This window comes from Sinocyclocheilus grahami, unplaced genomic scaffold, assembly GCF_001515645.1.
Source record: "Sinocyclocheilus grahami isolate Dianchi unplaced genomic scaffold, SAMN03320097.WGS_v1.1 scaffold1425.1, whole genome shotgun sequence".
Lineage (NCBI taxonomy): Eukaryota > Metazoa > Chordata > Actinopteri > Cypriniformes > Cyprinidae > Sinocyclocheilus > Sinocyclocheilus grahami.
In genome coordinates, this window is record NW_015506604.1 from 237,485 (window position 1) to 243,356 (window position 5,872).

Here is a 5,872-nt window from a genome sequence, read left to right on the forward strand (position 1 = left end):
TGTGTGTGTGTGTGTGTGTGTGTGTGTGTGTTTGTGTGTGTGACAGATAAACCTCAACATCGTCCCAAAAGCAACTGATCATGTTAATTGGGATGTTTGGAAAGGTGATTTCATGAAGATACACACACACACACACACACACACACACCTCCTCGTGTAACTTTAGTCCAGATCCTCATTAGAGTTAATCTCAACATTTACCTAATTACTGTTTCCTTGACCACCGATTAAGATGGATTTGCAAGCTTACAACACACGCACACACACACACCACACACACACACACACTCATTTCATTATCATTAACAGAAACTCAACACAAAAGCCAAAACACAGATGAGACGAGCAGCTGTAATGTTCATACTGACCAGCAGAGGGCAAATCTATCTATCTGTCTCTCTATCTATCTATCCACCCACCAGTGCTGGGCAGTAACTAGTTACAGTAATAATATAACTTTTTGCAGTAACTAGTAGTGTAACTAATTACTAATAATATTTCAGTAATAATATTACAGTTACCATCCATAAAACAGCTTGTTACTTAGTTACTTTTGATGCCTCAACCCCTACTGATTTAAAATTCCAACTATACAATAATTCCTAGATTTATTTTCATAATTTGTTATGACACGCACTGGCACATGAAGTCACCAGTGCATCAGGAAAGCTTGGAATATGGAAAAGCTTACATTCAGGGGATGTAAATATTTTTGTCAGGAGAAAAGCTGACCTGAACACAGATGTGTAAGTTGTGGCATTACTTTACTCTGGCATTATCCCTCTGATCCCAATATAAATGATATTACTATAATTTAAAATCTTATGAACTTATGTGATTTCTTTTGATAAAATACTTCATATTTGGGTAACAGAGAAATTATAGCTACAATTAGCTTCAAGCTACACATGACAATTAATAGAACCCTTTTACTTAAAAATCACTATCAGTCACCACTGAGACTTCTGACTGCGATCCAATGTAGATTTTGGTCAAATGAGACGGAAATATATTGTTAGTAACATTTTAGAAGAATGTTATGGGGAAGATACACAATTACAACTTCTATGGGGTGTGAAGGAAAAGTAATGCAACTAGTAGTGTAACTAATTACTGTTGCCAGAAAGTAATAAGTCAAGTAATAATATTAACTAGAAAGGAGTAACCATCCATCTATCCATCTGTGTATCATCTAAACGTCCACCAATCCATTTATCTTGCTACTGGGGTTCCTCAAGGCTCAGTGCTTGGACCACTTCTCTTCTCCATCTACATGTCATCTTTAGGATCTATCTGTCTGTCTGTATGCTAGTGCTCGGTTCTGAGTTCAGCATCAGTCTCTCACTCAGGAGTTTTTTCCTCATAATTAAACTCCTGATGGAGCAGACTCATAAACTCATAGGTGTGGCGTGGTCGTCGTACAGTGTTGGGTTTGTGTCGAGTTCAGACTTGAGCAAACACAGGAACATCACGGCCACAGATCGCACAGCAGCTGCGCATGCGTGTCCACTGCTAAATCAAAGAGCACGGATACATGCATTATGAGCCGCGTTCTGATGTAAAAACTACAGGCCCCACAATGCCGCTTTGATGGAGACACTGGAGGAAGCGATGCGTTAAATATAGAGCTGCTAAAAGCAGGCAAACACTGCGTCCAGTGTTCAGTGAGACTCTGACTTGAAGGCATTTCCAAAAGACAGACAACAACATTTATTTTGTTAACACTAGTAGACTTTGGGAATATTTTTCTCTGCAACTTGCCAACAAGAAAAAAGTAAGAAAATGAGGCGTGTTTTGAAACTTTTTTTTTTTTTTTTTTTAAGCTATTACATTAATTGGTCAATAAAATTATAATAAAATAATAAAAAATAAATACAAGCATTATGTTTATTCATTTATTTATGAGATACAGTTTTTAATATTTAGAATACATTTGTACATTTTTATAAAGTTTTAGTCATTTTTAACAAGAAAAAAGTTAACTGCATTTTTATTAAATCTTTTGAAAATAAAGATGAATATTCACAAAGCAACTTTCATATACGCAGCTGAGCGTTTTACCTAATTTTTGTGCATTTTTGAGTATCATGTTATTAGATTAGAAATATGTTTATGTCTAAATCTCTCATGCATTATTTGCCCAACATTTCAACGACGCAGCTGGTTGGTGCCTTTAGAGGTTTAATTTCATTTGAGGTTTTCAGTTTGGTCATTACTGAGTTTATAATTAAATGAGTGACCTGATTAATTCCCACAGGATATTGTGCACAGTGCATGTTATTGTTGACAGGTCAAAGGTCAGTGGATCATCAGATAGCTCAGGCGTTATCAGATTATCAGATATCATCGTTTACATTTATGCATTTGGAAGATGCTTTCATATAAAACAAACACAAAAATTACATTGAATATTTAAGTTATGTACACTTTTTATTTATTCTTGCATTAATTGTATGCAATTATTTGTTCTTGCATTAATTAATCTTATGCATGTATTTGTTTCTTGCATTTATTTATTGAAATGCAATAGCTACAGGAATGCCTGAGAGGAAAAAAACGCAGTTTTTCTGTATAAAAACAGCTTGTGAATGTGAATTAAAGGCTTTTCTGTAAAATATCGAAATATGTAGTATAAATATCAAAAGATGCATGTATCTAAAACATTGTGCTCACTTGTTTTTCAGGAATTATTTCATGTTTGAAACTGTCCAGGTCACATTTCATCCCAAAACCAATAGAAAGAAATGACAATATATATATATATATATATATATATATAAGTAAGAAATGGGGCATCTTTATTTCATTGTGACATTATTAGGTCAATCTTATTCTTCCATTTACTTTTTCTTTTTTCTGTATAAAGAAAATCCATTATATTGATTGATCATTTGATTTATTTTATATGTCTGTTGCAGTGTTATCATTGAGATACAATTATATTTTTATGAATATTTTGAATCCATTTTTATACTAAGGTTTTAGTCATTTTGTTGTGTGTTTTTATACATTTTTATATTTCCATTTCAGTTTTAATTGTAATTATTTTAGTACATCAAGTTAAACTAAATGAAAATGAGACATGTTGACTTTGTAACTATTTGAAATATGAAGTTTTTCATATTTATTTCTTTTAACTTTTTCATGTTTTTTTCTTTTCTTTAATGGTTTTAATTTTAGTTTCAGTTTTAGATAACTATAATAACCCCTGGTCTTTCAGCTCCCTTTCACCTGTTTGCTCTTGTGCGAAGTTTCTTTTATATTTTCACTATATATTCTGTGTTTTGTATACATAAAAACTATCCAATCTTGGTCATTTCAAAATCAAATTAGCATTGCTTTCTTATCTTTTGTGACCTGGACTTGGTTTTCATGCAATGCAGCCTCTACTAAAATATAATACTATCAATGTTTAATTTAGTATGGTGCAAAGAAATGTCCCTAATTTGCTCAACAAAAGTGTTTAAGTTCAGCACTTTCCCGACAGCAGCATTAGTGAGGGTCTTTGGCTGACTGTGGGGTTAATCTGCTTCTGGAGTTACATAAGAGCCGCTTCAACACACACAATCACGCAAAAACAGCAGGCGGGTCGAAGTCTGAAGACTCTGTGACGAGGCCTTGTGACACAAATAACCCTGAGCGGTCAAACATTGACTCTGATTTAGAGTCAGGGGAAACCTCACCACTAGACAGAAAAACCCCTCACTGTCCCCGCAACCACATGTATTAATAGACATGTACCTAATAGAGTCCCGTCACATCATAACCCTGCCATTTATAAAAATAAAACACTTAGAATACAACATGCTAATAAAATGTATTAGGGTAGATTAAAATTAATTCAAATATAACATTAAAAAGCAGCGAGAAGGAGACTTTGATATGAACCAATAATGTTTTTTAAAAGTTATATAAATGTTAGGACAAAACATTCTTAATGTAATGTTTATGGAACGTTCTTACGCATGATCAATATTTGCTATACGCTCTCATAGCATTGAGAAAATATTCTTAAAACAACTTTCTTTGAACATCCTAATTACATTAGAAACTTGGGCATTTTAACATTCTTAGAATATTCAAAATAAACGTTCAAAGAACGTTATATTTTGGGTGAACATAAAGTTAGTAGAATGTTGTAAGAAACGCTTTTGTAACCTATGAATTATGTTTTAATTATTTTAATTACATTAGAAAAGGGGATGTTTTAGCGTTCATAGTATATTAAAAATGCGCGTTCACGTAGCTTCATATTTTAGGTGAAATTAAAGTTATTAGAAGTTTGTAAGAAACGTTTCTAATAATATTTTCACGTTGCATTTTAATGTTGCAAGAAACATTTTTGAACAACATTCTAATCAGTGTTAGGGAAAGTTACGTTTAAAAATAATGCATTACAAAATTGCGTTACTCCCCAAAAAAGTAACTAAGTAACGCAATTAGTTACTTTTTTAGGGAGTAACGACATTTTGTAATTCATTATTTTTAAATGTAACTACGTAACGCAGAAGTATCTAAGTAACGCAACTGAACTTTTGTTTTAAACATTCGAAGAATATTAAAATGTCCAGTTTTTTATCATAATTAGAATGTCTTTTTAAAGGTTACTGAAACATTCTAAAAACGTAACTACCGTAGTTACTTTTATGGAAAGTAATGTGTTGTGTTACTTTTGCGTTACTTTTTCTCATCTGAGCAAGGCTTGCTTGTTTGTTTTCAATAGAAAAAAGTTCTGATTTTGGCAAATGTAAAAACCTTTTCACACCAAATGTGAAATGAATGCGCCTCAGGCTGAAGCAAATGTAAATTCACATCTGTACAGTAGAGGGCACAGCTCAAACAGCTGTCAGTCAATTAAAAAACACAGTAACTTGCATTACTTACTTGAAAAAATAACTCCGATATTTTCTTTTAAATTAAAAAGTAACGTGTTACTTTACTAGTTACTTGAAAAAAGTAATCTGATTATGTAGCTTGCGTTACTTGTAACCCAACACTGGTTCTAATTACATTAGAAAGCATGACATTTTAATGTTCTTGGAATATTACAAATAAATGTTCAAATAAGGTTATATTTTGGAAGTTAATAGAACGTTGTAAGAAATGTTTCGGTAACCTTTAAGTAACTTTCTAATTACGATTTTACATTTTCAAGTTCTTGGAATAAAAGTTCAAATGTTGTGTTTTGTTCGAAAATAAATTTAGTAGAATGTTGTGAGCGAGACGTTTTAGTAACCGTGTGTAACTGCATTAGAAAACTGGACGTTTAGCGTTCTTCAGACTTGTATAATTATTGACACGCAGTGATATCGTCATCAGAAATAATGATTATTTCTGTAATCATTATTTGTACATTTTTAGCAGTGAATCTTTCTGAAGTTACGAGCGCTCCTGCAACCCTGTCTGCAGGTTTATATATGCACTGGCAGCAGTTGATGCTGTTTCTGTCATCTTTTAATTAAGTGTCTCTGCGTTAGTTTTTTTTGGGCCTGTTTCACCATGCCATTTTTCCAGGGCAGTGTCTTTGGCGTTTTGGCGAAGGAGTCCTGTTATTTTCTAAGTTTAGCTCTGGCAGAGGCGACTGATTCTTTAGTCCTGACGATTCAGCTCTTTAATGTTTTTTCTTGAGCACAAGTCAATATAGAACAATAGAGAGACATAAAATCCCCCTCCACGGGCCCCAGAGAACGCAGACAGCCGACCGTCCTGACACATGAAACTGTTTGGGAAAAAATGTGGGTTTTTTATGCAGACTCAGACTTGTGGTCCACTGACTCCAAGCAAATGACCGTCAGACAGTTTCATTAAAACAGGAGCTTGGTCTCTCATCCGTGAGTCTAAACAATCTCGCACAGTATCTATTTGTGTGGTT

General features: G+C 33.4%; 1 long non-coding RNA gene across 1 annotated transcript in view; it reads left to right on the forward strand.

Annotated features, from left to right (window-relative positions):
* Nucleotides 1-1,678: 1,678 nt before the first annotated feature.
* The window catches only part of LOC107570198 (uncharacterized), a 5,971-nt gene continuing 1,777 nt past the window's right edge, over nt 1,679-5,872 (forward strand). Inside the window, exon 1 of the long non-coding RNA XR_001607004.1 lies at nt 1,679-1,774. This is a non-coding gene — a long non-coding RNA (uncharacterized lncRNA). The remainder of the gene's footprint in view (nt 1,775-5,872) is intronic.